Raw genomic sequence first — 15,762 nt, forward strand, 5'->3', positions numbered from 1 at the left:
GAAGCCACATCTACTTGCCGACCCCTGCTCTAAAGTGTCCATAGGTGTGAATGTGAGTGTGATTGTTTGTCCCTATATATATCTCTGTGATAGACTGGTGACATGTCCAGGGTGTCCCCGTCTTCACCCTAAGTCAGCTGGGATAGACTCCAGCCCCTTGCGGTCCTGATGAGGATTAATGGGTGTATAGATAACGGATGGATGATACTGTCGGCTTGAAGTACTGCGGTGATCAGAAAACTCTTTGTTGATCAATTTGCACACAACCAGGCTTTTATCCAAGCTGCCATCAGGAAGATTTTTAAAAGAAAACTTTCCTCCCAACAAGCTCAATGTGGACTTGTCTTCCTTCACTGTTCACCAAACTTCCTTGTGCCTACAGTTCAGCCTGTGTATCTTCTTCACTGCTAACAAACAGATTTTAGGGTCATTAGCTCCACCTACTGGGCTGGAGTGTGCATCAGTGTTACTGGTGTGGCAGAAATTAGGGAACTGAGAAAGGTGTGAGTAAATGTGTTATTTTTTTTCTGTGATTAATGAATCGAAATTAACATGTTGAAGTCCCAGCCCTAGTTTTACTAATCAATAATGTTGCAGGTTTCCACCCAGATTAAAAATCACACATGCAGCATCGACAGGTTGCTCTACAGACTGTCCTGTTCTTGACCTCAGTGATGCAGCAGCTCCGTTAGCAAAAGTGTTAACACTTCTTCAAGCACAATCTCACGTTTTTTTCTGTCCTGCAGAGAAACGGTCGCACTAAAAGAAGGAAACCTACAGACAGCATCGGTTCTTCTCGGCTGCTCTTTGTCCTGTTTGACTTTACACTTGTGGACGTTTGGAGGAGCACCGTCAGCTATGTGATGGAGCTGCGAGCCGCTTCATCACACTTCCAGGAATATGACGGAGGTGTTGACATGTGGCGCATCAGACAGCCTTCGACCTCCATCAGCCTCCGCGGCGAACCACGGTCCACTCAGCATCTTCATACCTTCAGCGGCTTCAGACGGCCGATGACCTCACGTTGTCCTTGTGCTGCCACATCTGCCCAGTGACACATCTGATAAACCTCAGCGCCACAATCAATCACATCAGGTTGTCACTTTAACACGAAGCTGCTTTTTGTCACCTTCTACAGGAAACATAATGACTCCACTCAGGCCTGGGCTTTTTATTTCATTGTGTATTTTTGCAGGTACAGGGTATATTTACAAGTTAAAGCATCCAGAATAGAAAAAAACAACCCCAGAACAACAGTTAAATAACATAAAACAACACAAATTCGGCTCGGACTTGTGTTTTTAAAAAAATATATTTTACTGTATATTTATGCCGGGACAGGCAAAAGCCATAGTGCCACAGTTAGCTAGCAGCTAATTCACATTATCAAAAATCAACAACAGAGCAATAATTAAACAACTTGAAAAGACACAAACCTTAACAGTCCAACAGTGTGAGATCAGAATCAGTAGCTACAATAAACAAAATGTGATCTCTTCATCATCTTCTACAGGAAACATACTGACTTTAATTAGATTTGTGTTTATTATTGTATTTTATTTTATGTTGTTGTAGGGACACCAAACAGTTACAAGTTAAAGCATCCGGAATACAAAAAACAGCCCCAAAACAACAATTACACAAAATATAATTACATAAAACTTTAAAGTTCATCAGTGTGAGACAAGAAACAGAGTCAATAAATAACAATAAATAAAAGGCTGACTCTGTTAAGGTTTATTTTGTGAGTTCAAAGTTGATTAGACTTGCTATATTCATGCTGCAGGTTGATGTCACTCATATTAACAGTTCATTCATTCATCTCCAATTGCTGTCTTTTAACCAGCTAGATCTCCATGGTAACTGATCCAGTGTAGGTACATCACCATGGTAACTGACGCTGGACAGCTACATCACTATGGTAACTGATGTTGTACAGCTAACTTGCTCAGGAGGAGGTTTTGTTCAGAGCTTGGAATCTCAATCGACTGTAAGAAGTGTTTTTCTGTCATCGATTCTTCTCCTGACCAAACTAAAGTCAAGTCACTGTTATTTCTTCAGCACATTTAAGCAAAAGTGCTTTTGAGTTTGAAGACTGGTGAAGTAATCTGACAATTTTAAATAGTGACGTTAAGACACTACAGTGTTGTTTGTGGTGTTAATTCTTAAATATAAAGGATTAAAAGTGTTTTGAGCATTTCCTGTTTTATTTTGGCATTCCCTTCCCTTCTGTGCCTCCTTTAATTAACATCTTCCCTTTGTCTCTGTTTCCCTCCTTTTTTGATTCCTCTGATTAATTTCACCTGTGCCATGTCTCCTCAGTCAGCTCTGATTGGAGAAGTAGTGGTCTGTCGTTGTCTGTTTGTCCTGCTGTCTGGTTTCAGGTTTTGTTTCCTGTAATTCTCTTCATCAGATTATGATTATTAAAGTTTAGTTGTTTGTCTGGCCTGTGTTTATGTTTTTTGCACCTTCTGGAAATGTTGTTTTGGCATTCTAGTGTCTTGGGATTTTGATTTTCTCTTTGGACTTTTAGTTTTTCTTTTTCACGTTGTTGCCAGCCTGTGTCATACTTCTTTATTTTTTTGTATTCGTTAACTAAATTGTTCTTTGCTACTTTTACTTGCATGTCTGTTTCTGGGTCCTCTCCTCATCATCACCTTGACAGAAATACAATATATATATATATATATATATAAAGCACAACTTTACCTGAATATAGTAAGTGTTAGTCCTAACTGTATATTTAATTCACATTTTTATTACATATTCTTGTGCTTTCTTTTTATACTTGAGGTTGTGAGAAAGAGAATCCAATGAAGCAAACTTGATGAACAAATAAAGTTGATATTGGTTTTAGGTTTTTATTGATCCAGCGAACACAAATAAATTCTGGATGTGTTGAACTTGTGTCATGGTGTTATCCTCTGATCATAACCATCACATTCGAGGTCATGCTGTAATGCCAACAATGGCAGATTTCAATCAGATTTATGGATCAGTAACGGAAATCTAAACAGTGAACAAATGTTGAAAATGTTAATGAGGAAGCAGCCAGCCGTTAGCCTCATTTAACTGCGGAACCCATGCTGACTGAACCGTGTGCAGATACGTTGCACTGAAAAATACATGAGCTCACATTTTAAGTGCAGTCAAAATGAGTGAAAATGTGATAAATTTGACATGAACTTCAAACGGACTCGTGTTCAGGCTGCAGCAGTGGAAAAAAGGAGAATCCAGGGAGGAACTCTGCAGAAAATACTGATACTTCCTGAAATTGAAAGCATCAAACACTTCATTTTTTAGCTTTTAATGAAGCTTGATGCTCCGATGTTGGTCTCTGTATCTGCGTTGTTGCATCTATGAGTAATTTGACTATGCTTTTATCAAATGTATGTGTTCTAGATACTGAGGTGGATTTACTCCCTGAATGCCCCTAAAATCTGCACCTACCGATGTTGATGTAACATTTTTAAAATATTGCGCTAACCTTCTGAACTTCAATCAGTTTCTGGGTTTAAATTTGCTCTTGTCACATTATTTCTTCATTTTTCACTGCAATATAAAATTGTGCACCAGCAGAACAACAATGAAGAGAGAACTCAGAGATGTCTTCTGTCAGCAAGGCATGGTTAAAATGACACACCAACATAATAATGACACAAAAAGAAGCAAAAATTATGCAAAAACATGCAAAAAAAATTACATAAAAAGACACAAAAAGGATGCAAAAATGACACAAATATCCCAAAATAACAGGCATAGATGATCAAAAAGAGACAAAAGCTGCAAAAAAAATCCACAAAAATGAGCAAAGAGTATTGATCCTCGGGGCCAGTGACCCCCTAATTAACTTATTCAGCTGTCAGGGAATCACCGGAGCAGCTCTCCATCTCATGGGTCCGGTTCTACTGCCCCCTGAGATCTAGCTCAGAGGGTTGCTGCAGAACTGTTAAGCTGGTAAACGAGGAAAATTCGCCTAGCTTTCTCACTGCCTACATCCAGATGCCTATCCCTTCTTCCTCCAATAATTAATTTAACCGAGTAGCCACTTCGGTATAGTTAAATTTAATCACCAGTCACGCCTGTTAACGGCAGCTTTTCCTCTCATGGATCTTGCACTTGGTAAGTTGCTAGGTTCGATTCAGAGGTTATGGACATATAGAAAACCTCTAGGATATGTTTATACCGGGCCAACCTGGCCCCCATGACTAGGTAACCTTTGAGAACCTCTACTATTGTTATGCACACAATAACCTGACTTTTTACCACCAGGGAAAATATAAATAATCAGTGACTGTGATAGGGATAAAGTGAATTTCCAATCTGTTAACTTTAATTGCAGGAAAAATGTTTATTATAAAATTTAGCAAGGGCGTAGCAATAGCTCTTAATCATCAGACAATTAATCAAACATCCCTATTCTTTCAATTGGAACTATCCTTTCATAAAAGAGAAGTAATAATCACCTAGATTACATCATTTGGAGGGAGAGCAGCCGGCTATGGCCGTAGTCGACTGCTCACCTGAAACCCGACAAGCCTTTGACACTCGCCGGGGTTTAGGGGGAAGTGGACGGGGGTCCGGACCAGATTTAGATCCGCATGTATCCAATTTTGTTGTTTAGGCCAATAAATTTTGTAATCCACTCTGGGGTAATTCCTTTGGAAATAATAAATTCCAGTAATACTCCATCAGTCAGTGTTATATCCAGATCACAGTTCTGTAATCCTCAAACACTGCAGAAAAAGCAGTTCTTTGGTCCATAATTCCATCAGAACAGTTATTCCTTTGCAGATCATGTTGAATCCCCTGTCCGAGTTACGTGATAAAATCCCCTTTGCTCAGGGCATTTCTACCCTGGTTTGCATCAAGCGACGTCCACCCAACGACTTCCAACCTGCGTCTCGATCAGGTGTAACTATAGTTTACTGAACCTTATGCATATGCAATGACTCCATCTTCCCCCCCTCCCAACTCACACACGTGTACCATGCGCCGACAGCATGATCACCTCCACTTTTAAGGAACTGAAACTATCTATCTTGGACTGTCTAGACCATGGGTCGGCAACCCGCGGCTCCGGAGCCGCATGCGGCTCTTTCAGCCCTCTGTTGCGGCTCCCTGTAACTTTGGAAAATAAATTGCTCTGCCTTTCAATGCGCGTTTCAATGCATTTTAATATAGAGAGTTTTATTGTGAAATTACCGCTCTTATTTTGACGTGTCACTCCACCAGATGTGCTGCTGGGGTTTTCCCCTTGTAGAGAGACAACACGGAGCTTCCGAGTCACACACGTTTCATGCCTTTTTTTGTTTTAGTCCTGGAGAAGCAACGCCTGTAGTTTCACGTCGTTTTTTACTCAAGAATGACAAGCCTGTATATTAAAGCTCCACTCCAAGAAAGACACGTCTTGTCTTTGAGTCAAAAGTACTCATGATAGGGTAATACACGTTACTCGCAAGAACACCGCTTGATGTCACATCCAGGCAGCAGGTCAGAGAGTCAGAGGAGTGTCGTCTTGGAAAATAGGGCAGCGACTTACCGGAGAAAAGTTATTAGCTTAAGATAAATAGATAAATAGACTTTACAAGTTAAATAGACATTCGCAAAATATTGATTTCCAGCTAACATTACGTAACATATGAGGTCCAGGAGCAAAAATGACATTAACCAAGTAAGATAAATATTAGTGGAAGGACACAATTTAAAAAATGAATCTATCTAATTAGAGGCTTTGTAATTAATTAATCACGACTGATTAACAAGGGCATAGAGGTAAAAAAGCGATATATGCAGTGTTGTCGTCATTTTAAATGCTAAAAGGATTTTGCAGCTCCCGGTGTTTTCTTTTCTGTGGGAAACGGGTCGAAATGGCTCTTTGAGTGTTAAAGGTTGCCGACCCCTGTGCTAGACCACCCGTCTCCCATTTTCCAGACTTATAAAAATCCCCAATCTATTTTGAGTTTAATCTTTACGGTGAACACTTGACCCTAGTTCACTTTGCTCGTGACTTCTCACCTCATTACAAAGTTAAAACCCTCTTATTTCAACAGTAGTCAAAACTCTTCCTAAAGCATCTCAGTTTCATAGTAATCAAAACTCTTAAAAGCATTCCCATTTCATAAGGTAGTTGCTAGAGGTACGGACCCGTACTTTCCATTTTCCAATCAGATACGCGAGATCTGGTCACGTGACTCCCGGTAGACGCTGGAGGTACGGACCCGTAGCATCGATACTACAGGTACAGACCCTAAACCTGACCCTAACCTGACCCTAACCTTAACCTTTGCTTACCTTTCAACAGTTTGCAGTGGTTAGCAGCTTCTTGACTCGCGAGACTCGCGTACGGGTCCGTATCTGTCTGGCAAATGGAAAGTGCCATATCCGTAGCCCACAGGCTACAGGTACGGGTCCGTATCTGTAGGCACTACCATTTCATAAAGCATAAGTTCCTCTTTTATGTCAAATCTATCAAAAACATCAGTTTCCTATGGTAACCAAAAACATCACTTTTCACAGTGAGTTGCTGTTCTGACCTGGTTACTTCTTAAAACAAAGATTCTCAAGACAACCTTTCAAAAATAATCAAACCATCACTTTTTACAGTGAGACACACTTCTGATTTTTACACTGTTTCAACATTAAGAATGTAAAAAATAGACACTTGCTTAGATCAAACACATTCATTAGGTTATGGCATAATCTGATCATAAATCACAGGTTATAATATCACAATGTTCCCTTATTTAGCTGTTGTTCTGTCAGAGTCTCCCCTTTGTGGCTGATTCTGGGATCTCATATCTCCATGCTTTACAACACCCCCTTCTATGAGATTCCAGTCAGCCACTATAAATGGTTGGTTTTGGGATCCCATACCTCCATGCTTCACAACAAGAGGTGCAAAAATGACGTGAAAAAGATACAAAAGATGCAGAAAAAACAAATGTCTATATAAATATAAATCTGTCAGTGTGAAGTCCTGCATCTCCACGGAAACAGAACAACCATAAAGAAGGAGAGAGAAGTCAGAGATGTCTTCTGTGCAGAACTACACAGTTTGAACAACAGGAATCATAAAATAACATATTTTATTATTTATGTGACCAAACTTAATAAACCTGGAATCAACATTTTTCCAAGTGTCCAACTCTGGAAGCAAATGGCAACTCTACAGACTACAGATCTTTAACTATTTATATCCAGTCCATTCAAGGGTTTGTCTTAACTAAGCTGATAACTATCTAAAACAAACTTGAAACACGTCCAAAATGACACTAAATGTGCAGCAGCTTGGCCACATTTAAAGCTACAGACACTGAAAGAGTCTGTAAGTCAGTGACGTGCGGTCAGGGGAGGCAGGTGAGGCACAGCCTCACCTGTCATCATGACAGAAAAAAAAAAGAAAGAAAAAAGAAAGTGTACATAAATAAATATTAATATTTTCCACTGATCTGTGTTAAAAATGCATTTGCAGTATGACTACACATTTCTGACATTTTATTGAGTAAAAATTGCCGAATTTGAGTTTATCCGATCAAATCTAGGGCAGAAACCCCGGATGAGGCAGGGGCGAACTGTGCCTCACGTCTGACTGCATGATCCAATACAAACTGGGTTGCATGACGTGTGCCCGTTTCTGTTCCTCAGCATATCGCCAATATGAACTTTACAGAAATATTCGTCATACACCATGACTTTCTGCAGTCTGTGTAATGTCTTTTATGTATGTGTGAGAGAAGTATTCCTGCTGCTCGCTGCGATCCAGTGCAGAGAAAAGTCAGCAGGTGAGGCACTCAGTACTCTGCCTCAACTCAAGGGGGCGTACGCAAGCTGGCAGGTGCTTTCTCGTTGCAGTGCTGGCTTCAACAGAGGAAATCCAAAGTCGGCATCAAGCTAAAGCCAGTAGGTCTGCACACATCTCTGTACTTTAATTTGTTTACAGTATATATGAATTGCTTAAGGGCTACACAGTCGGGTAGTGGTTAGCACTTTCGACTTGCAGCAAGAAGATCCCCGGTTCAAATCCCGGCCTGGGCCTGGGATCTTTCTGCATGGAGTTTGCATGTTCTCCCTGTGCATGCGTGGGTTTCCTCCGGGCACTCCGGCTTCCTCCCACAGTCCAAAAGTATGCTGAGGTTAATTACTCCAAATTGCCCATAGGTGCGAATGTGAGTGTGATTGTTTGTCCATATATGTAGCCCTGCGAAGGGGTGGCGACCTGTCCAGGGTGTCCCCTGCCTTCGCCCGAGTCTCCACCCCCCCACCCCCCACCCCCACGACCCGAGTGAGGATAAAGCGGTGGATAAATTGCTTATAACACAAGATGGGTGCGCTATCAATAGCTATAAAAGAAAGGTCTTTATAGGACAAATATGTTCCTGTGTATATGTTTTTGTTGGTTTGTGAGTGTAATTGAAAGAGGAATGCTGATGGGATATGAAGCATTATCAGTAGTTGCATGAATAGTGAAATAAGATGCTTTTTTCAGTTATTACAATCTTAAATCTGACTCTTGAGGAGTCAGTGCCTCACCAACCATGAACCTCACCACACGTCACTGCTGTAAGTCATAGAGACATCAACCATCTTTTTAATAGAAAACTTGGATTTCTTTAGGAGTGAAATTATAATCAGTTTGTCACTTATTTTATCATGTTGACAGTTTATTATCTGGACCTTTTCATTTCACTGAGCTGCTTTTTCAGTGACAGCCAAGATGAACTTAAGTTAAAGGGTTGTTTTTGCATGTTTTAAGAAAACGTAATAGTACAGATTAATCATTTTATCAGTAAAATAAACTTGGGGTCAGATTAATCAGTAGAAACACAGTCACCTTTAATAAAACCTGATAAATCCATCCTGTCCTCAAACCAAAAACGACCACATAGGTCGTCTGTACACGCCCGTATTATGACCCAGTGTTACGTTTTGACGTTATGCGACCTCTGGCGGTTCAGTAAATATCGACAATCAGGTGAAACATCACCATGAACAAACTTTTATCAAACACTATCCCTATCCCTTTCCCTCACCCTAACCATAACCCTAAACCCGTGCTGGGAAAGTGAGGAAAAAGCCGTTTCGCGAGGGAAAAGCCATTTCTTGAATTAAATCCCGTAATGTGTTCCTTTTCCCCGTAGGGGCGCAAACGTAAATACGCTCTCATGGGTCGTATTCCGGTGCACATTACATATGACCGATGTGGTTGTATGAATTTGAGGACTTGTTGGATAAATCTGGTGTAGAACAGCAGCTACTGACCGTCAGCTGAAGATACAGAAGCAGGAAAACAATGAATGAACAGCAGCTCTCTTCACTCAGAGCTATGATTAGTCTTAATTAACTGCAGCTCTGTGAGTTAATGAGTCCAGCGATGAATCAGTGCTGTTGTTCTTAACTGTGTTCGAATAGAGGAAACCTGCATGAAACGTGGTTTATATGAAGGAAGAACAGCTCAGGCTCAGCACACAGAAATTCTAATTTAATTTGTGCACAGAAAAATGCATCAAAATCAGCTTTTAGAAATCCCAGAGGATCAGTTCTGTCTGGTTACGATAACTTCAACCTGATTTAACAATGATGTAAACTTTAGTGACAGCGCACCAGTTTATCCTGATGAGCATCATGTCAGTCAGATTGTTTTATTTTACTCATTTAATTTGATAACAGCAGCAGGCAGAACACGTACAGTCATGGAAACTATTATATTAGACCACCCTTGTTTTTTCAATTTCTTGTTCATTATAATTCCTGGTACCACTAAAGGTACGTTTGTTTGGACAAATATAATGACAACAACAAAAATAGCTCATCAGAGTTTAATTTCAGAGCTGATATCAGACATTTTCCTTTTTTTTCATAATAATCAAAATCACTGAAGTTTTTCCATCAATAGCTATGGCATTGTTCTGCCAAAACCACCTTTAGATATTCCATGTTTTCTTTTCTGTCTGTCTCAGTCCCATGATCCACACAGGAGTAAGTACTTCATTGTATAACCATTGTTTCTGATGACTGCAGCCATGCATCTTGGCATGCTCTCTACCAGCTTCTGACATTGTTCTGCTGTCACAGCAGCCCATTCCTGCTGTACAAATTAAAAGCGATTTGGTTTGTTTTTGGGCTTGTGGTTCTCCATTTTGCATTTGATGATTTTCCACAGTATTTCAATTGGATTTAGATCTGGTGATAGAGCAGCCAAGGCATGGTTCCAATGTTCTGGTTCTCCATCTAGGATTTAACTGACCTTGCCATGTGGTAAGAAGCAAAGTCTTGTTGGAAAATCCAGTCACTGGTGACAGGAAAGAGTTTTCCAGCTGATGGAAGAAGATTGTTTTCAAGAGTAGCCCTGTACATGACCTGGTTCATTCTCCCTGTTCCACCCAGACTGAAACTACCCCAGATGGTCACTGGTCCACCCCCATGTTTTACTGTATGGGCATGAAACATAGTTTAAAAAAGTTGTGTTAAATCCAGCTAAGTCGGACAACTACGCCACCTGCTGTCAGAAAGGGTTCCTGGCAGTAACAGTCATAGCAAAGGATTATGGGTAATCCTCAGAGCAGCGGAGGATTTATGGCGAGGTAATGTGTCTGTGAATGTCCATGGGCAAAACAATGCTAACTTCGTCTATAACTATGTAGAAGTTTAGCAGACTTCATGTTGTTATTTATTGTGTGTCCTGGAATCGTTTTTGTTTTTGAAGTTGACTGCACGTTTTTGGTGTGTTTTATTGCTGTGTAAAATTCCACTGCGTAGCTAGCTATTGCTAACACGATGCCGTCTTTCAGGACAGAGCACGTGCTGTTGCCCACAAGATGGCGATTCAGTGAACCCCATTGGCTTTGTTATGACCAGGCATAAACTAACCGTGACGTCACCTGTTGGTTTCAACGCCGAGAAAATGAAGCCCGGATTTTGCTACTTCCTGGTCGCCGTTTTGGATTTTTTGGAGCCAGTGACGTAAAAAGCGTCATCAAACAGGCTGGACCGGAGAGCAACTCGAGGCAGGATTGGCTGAGGACTCTCTTATCCCGCCCACGTTTTACCGCAGAGGCTTCTGTTGCTGTCCATCAAGTATAGCCACGCCCCCTGGCTCCGCCAACTTTAACGAGTTATTTAAAATTCAGTATTGATTTATTTTAAGATCGGCCACCTGATCTCTCATTTTGACCATGAAAACTAACAGGAAAAAAATCCTGAAATGTAGAACATCAGTCTATCAAATTTTATTTTTTCCAAAAATGAATTGGGGTCTATGGAGAAAAAGCTTTTTGGAGCCAACCCTAGCGGACGGCGTGATATTGCAAGTTTTTGACACTTCCGGGTTTGCTTCAATTCTGGAGCCAGATGCTACGTCCACTATATATACAGTCTATGGTTATGACTGCAGATGTGAAGTAAACCTGCTGTTGCCACAAACCTGATCACCTCCTAAAGTGTCATTTTAGAAGACATCACACAAGGGTCACAGGCAGACAGCCTGGTTTGTAGCTTCTCCAGGCTTCCTCCTAACCAGTAAGTTGGCTCAAGGCGACATCAAGTGAAAACTGGATTCATCCCTGAAGAGAACCTTAGCCCAATCATCAACAGTCCAATCCTTGTGATCCCAGTAAATAGTAACCAAATTTTCTTCTGCCTTTCCTTGATGAAGAGCTTCTTCCTGCCCTGTGAGACTTCAGACCAGCTTCAAGAAGTTGGTTTCCAAGTGTCCTTGCAAAAAAAAAGTCATATTTCTCCACAGTGCCCGCTCATTTTTAAGGTCCTTGGAGGTCTGAGGACAATTCCTGACATAGGAACAGATGAGTGCTCCGTCATAGTTTACACGGTAATACACAGATTTTATGGTGTTCATTGTATTCTTCAGGTAATTTATCTTTAATGCTACCAGGAATTGAAATTAACAAGAAATTGAAGAAAACAACGGTGGTCTCACAATTGTTTCCATGACTTTTCTCTTTGCATTTATCAGAGTTACAAGAAGAAAACCATCATCGATTGTATTTGCAGTCATTCTTCATCCATCGTAATGTTTTTTTTAAACAAAATGCTGCTAAATTCTGATTTGAATTGAACTAGGCCCTCACCTGAGGTTCTGGAGATAACTTTGGTTTAACTCAGGGTGTCGAGGACTTTTCAGGGAGGTGGTCCACTTCTTACCTCGTATATCACCATCGTAACTGATGCTGAACAACTGAGCTGCTCTGGATCAGGTTCTTAAAGATCAACAGGTATTAAAACACCTCCTACTAACCAAACATCATCACCATTCCTGACGGTTCTGCAGTGTGCAGACAGTCAGAGGAGAAGTTCAGAGTTTTGAAGAGCAACGTAATCCTAAAACTAATTAAAATCTTACAGCCTACTAATGCAGTACATCTACTTGTTTTTAATTTTGTTTTTGTGCTTCTGAAACCATCAAGGTTACAGTTGAAAGAATGAGGTTAAAACTGTCTAAGAATGAATGTAAGATTACTGGACTAATCCTCCACATCATGAAAACAGTTTCATTATTATGACTTGATTATTTATTCGTTACATAATTTGTTGTTTCAGTGAACAGACAGAGATGTATTTATCTTAACTCTACAGTCACACAGTCTGCAGATTGTTGCTTCCTGACTGAGAGTTTTGGTGCTTTGTATTTTAAATTCCTCACATTTGGTTCAGAATTATAGTTCTTCAGCGCAAACATCACAAACTCTGCTCACTGCCATCAGTTGATAACCAGCTTCATAGCTGCTAGTTTATATTCTGCTCTGTTTTTCTGCTCAATTTGTTTTATTGGTTTTGTTGTTGGCCTCAGTGCTGTTTGTATGTTAACAAACAGAATTACACATTAAAATGTAAAGACTTTAGTCACTTGTTGTCCTAAATTGGCTCATTTTCTTCCAAGCGGTGTAATAAATCCAGGTTTGGCTAATAAATCCTGATTACAAACAACAGGTGTCGAGTTTAAATTCTGGACATCGGCTAATTGCAGAAGCGACGCTGAATCTAACACACACATATATCTCACATTAACGATCACACTGGGATTTAACCGCTCCGCTTCACGCAAACCTCCGAGGTGTGTTGATGTGATGTGTGTCTGCTGTTCCTCTCCCCAACTCTAACCGGGTCGACAGTCTGATTGGAAATCCATGAAGCCAAAGCCTTTTCCCCCGACAGCTGGTGCTCATCGACTATCTGTCAGAGAAGGAGGGAGAAAGAGGATGAACAGGAAGCAGAATGAAAAAGAAGGAGAAGAAGATGAAGAAGAAGAAAAAGACAAAGATGACAAAGAGGAAGAAGATAAAGTTGAAGAAAAAATGAAGAAGACAAAGAAAAATAAAGAAGACGACAAAGAAGACGACAACGAGGAAGAAGAAGACGGAGAAGACAAAGATGAAAAATGAAGAAAAAGATGAAGAAGAAGACAAGATGAAAACAAAAATGACGATGAAGAAGATGATGAAGATGACGAAGAGAGGACAAAGATGAAGACGAAGAAAAAGAAGACGACAAAGAGGAAGAAGACGACGAAAAAGAAGAGAGAGAAGAAAACGAAGAAAAGGAAGAAGATGACAGAGGAAAAAGATGAAGAAAATGATGATGATGAAGAAGAAGAAAGAAGACAAGAAGATGAAGACCAAGAGGATACAGATGAAAGAACAAGACCAAGAAGAAAAAGATGGAAAAAGAAGACAAAGAAGGAGAAGAAGAAGATGATGATGATGATAAAGAAGAAGAGTTAAAACTAAAACATTTCTGGAAAGATGTACACAGTCTATTAACATTGTAGAAATTCAACTGGACTGTACACCGATACTCTACCTCTTCGGCACAGAACTGGACGAAAGGTAAACAAGAAGAGAGTTCTTAAGAAGAAGAGTTCTTAAAGACTGAGAGGAGGTTAAAAGCTTTCTGTCTGCACTTTTATTTTCACTTCCATCTAATTTAAAGCTCCCTCGTGGTTAAAATCCATCTTTACTGCTCCCTGGAGTTGGTATAAACATGGAGATGCAAAATAAAAGCTGTTAAAATATGAAGACTTTCCTCTAACCCTCCACTATTGCTGGAACCTTCTAGCTTTACAGATTTGTTTGTCAGATTAGAAGTAGTTTGTATAAAATTGTAACACACTAAGTTTCATTGTTCATTATATGAAAGAACAGGTATTCAAAAATGTTCAATGTTTTATTTATGTTTACAAATTATGTGTGTTATTTTATTTTCTACAGCGTAAATTTATTTGGTAAGTATTGTTAATAAGCTGCACGGGCCCGAATACGGGCCGAAAATGGCCGGCTGAAGTTTAACGGCAAAACCATTTTTAGCTTCAAACGGGACGATAGAAACACAAAACATCCATGGAAAGCTTAGAGTCTCATGAATCCGCCGGTATAAACCACTTTCAGATGTGATTACCACAGCGGGCAATATAAACACATTTCTAAAACAAACAACAAAAGTTTAAAGGGACACATAAAGGGCATAACTCACCTTCCGATGGTCTTTTACCGATCAACGATGAAAATAATCCACAAAAACCGGCCATAATCCAAGAGTAGTCATCCAGACAATACTAGCAAGTATCATATTTTGTCCAAAACATGTCAAGAAATAAGTAAATAATCCACAAATAGCTCGGCTCCGTGCGCGTCCACGTGGCGCATGGTGGCGCTGCGCGTTCCATAAGTCACTGCATTTTTATCCATAATTTTATGAAGCTTTCTGTTATCCTCACGATCTCGGTCAGAAAATGGCGACTGGAGCCTCTGCCTTCGATCCCAACCGCATTTCAACCAATCAAGTGACTCATCGCTGCCTCCGAACCCGGAACAGCCAACCGTTGCCAAGACCGATGGATCTGGTGACTCACATCTATTCAGTAAATTCTGAGCAAAATGACGCCAGAGGAAACGTTTGACTGACAGGGCTGATAGCCAATGAGCTTGCTGAATAGCCGAGAGGCGGGTTTTAGCGGCCCAGTGTGACTTTTCACACCTCCGGCTCTCCTGCTGCAGCTGCTTTTCTCTGTCTCCGTCTGTGCCTCTGATTCAGATCAAGATCCACACTGAAGCTTATCTGAAGTGATTTCTTTTAGTTCTTTATGAGTTTTTGGAATGAAAATAATGTGAAAAAGGGCTAATAAACGACTATATACCATTTTTTCACAGGGTGTACATAGGGTGTCCAAAATTGACATAATTGGGCATATTAGTACAAAAACATGTGTGAAACACTCATTTCTTGTAGTATTGCTCTGAAATTTTGTCCTGAACTATGTAAGACCCCAAGCTGTTGCCTTGTTGTGTTTCAAGCTCTCACAGTGCTGCCACACTAATTTTCAGGTGTTGTATTAGGGAAAAAATTTAGGCGAGAATAAAATTCCTCCTAATTCAGTGTGTTCCAACATAAATAACTCTGTGCCAGTAGCACCTAGAGTAATTCTGACTGCACTGGGTGACAATGCAGGTTGTCAGCTTTCAAAGGAGACCCCAGCCATGCCTGTACTCCAAACAGTTCAAGAACAGCATTCAATTTACTTTCTGTACATCTTCAGTAGAAATTTCAGGGGAAAACTGACCGCAGCTTAAAGGGTTAAACATGTTCTGTATGTAAATAGTTATGTTGCAGTTAATTTGGGAAGACTGGTGTAGTTTTCTGAAATGGCCAGCAGGGGGATCGAGCGGTTCGAGGAAGACAGGAAGGGAGGAGTGAGAGAAGAAGAATGAAGAAGAGAGCGGACGAGGAAGAAAGCAGACGAAAAGTCAAGAG

The 15,762-nt window shown here is 40.4% G+C and overlaps 1 long non-coding RNA gene across 1 annotated transcript; it reads right to left on the reverse strand.

Annotated features, from left to right (window-relative positions):
- Positions 1-1,156: 1,156 nt before the first annotated feature.
- On the reverse strand, positions 1,157-14,915 carry LOC127534001 (uncharacterized). The gene is made up of 2 exons (XR_007941906.1): positions 14,485-14,915; positions 1,157-13,188 (listed from the first exon to the last, which is right to left on the reverse strand). It is a non-coding gene; the product is annotated as an uncharacterized LOC127534001 (long non-coding RNA).
- Between the last annotated feature and the right edge of the window lie 847 nt (positions 14,916-15,762).

Source organism: Acanthochromis polyacanthus, chromosome 5 (genome assembly GCF_021347895.1).
Source record: "Acanthochromis polyacanthus isolate Apoly-LR-REF ecotype Palm Island chromosome 5, KAUST_Apoly_ChrSc, whole genome shotgun sequence".
Taxonomy (NCBI): domain Eukaryota; kingdom Metazoa; phylum Chordata; class Actinopteri; family Pomacentridae; genus Acanthochromis; species Acanthochromis polyacanthus.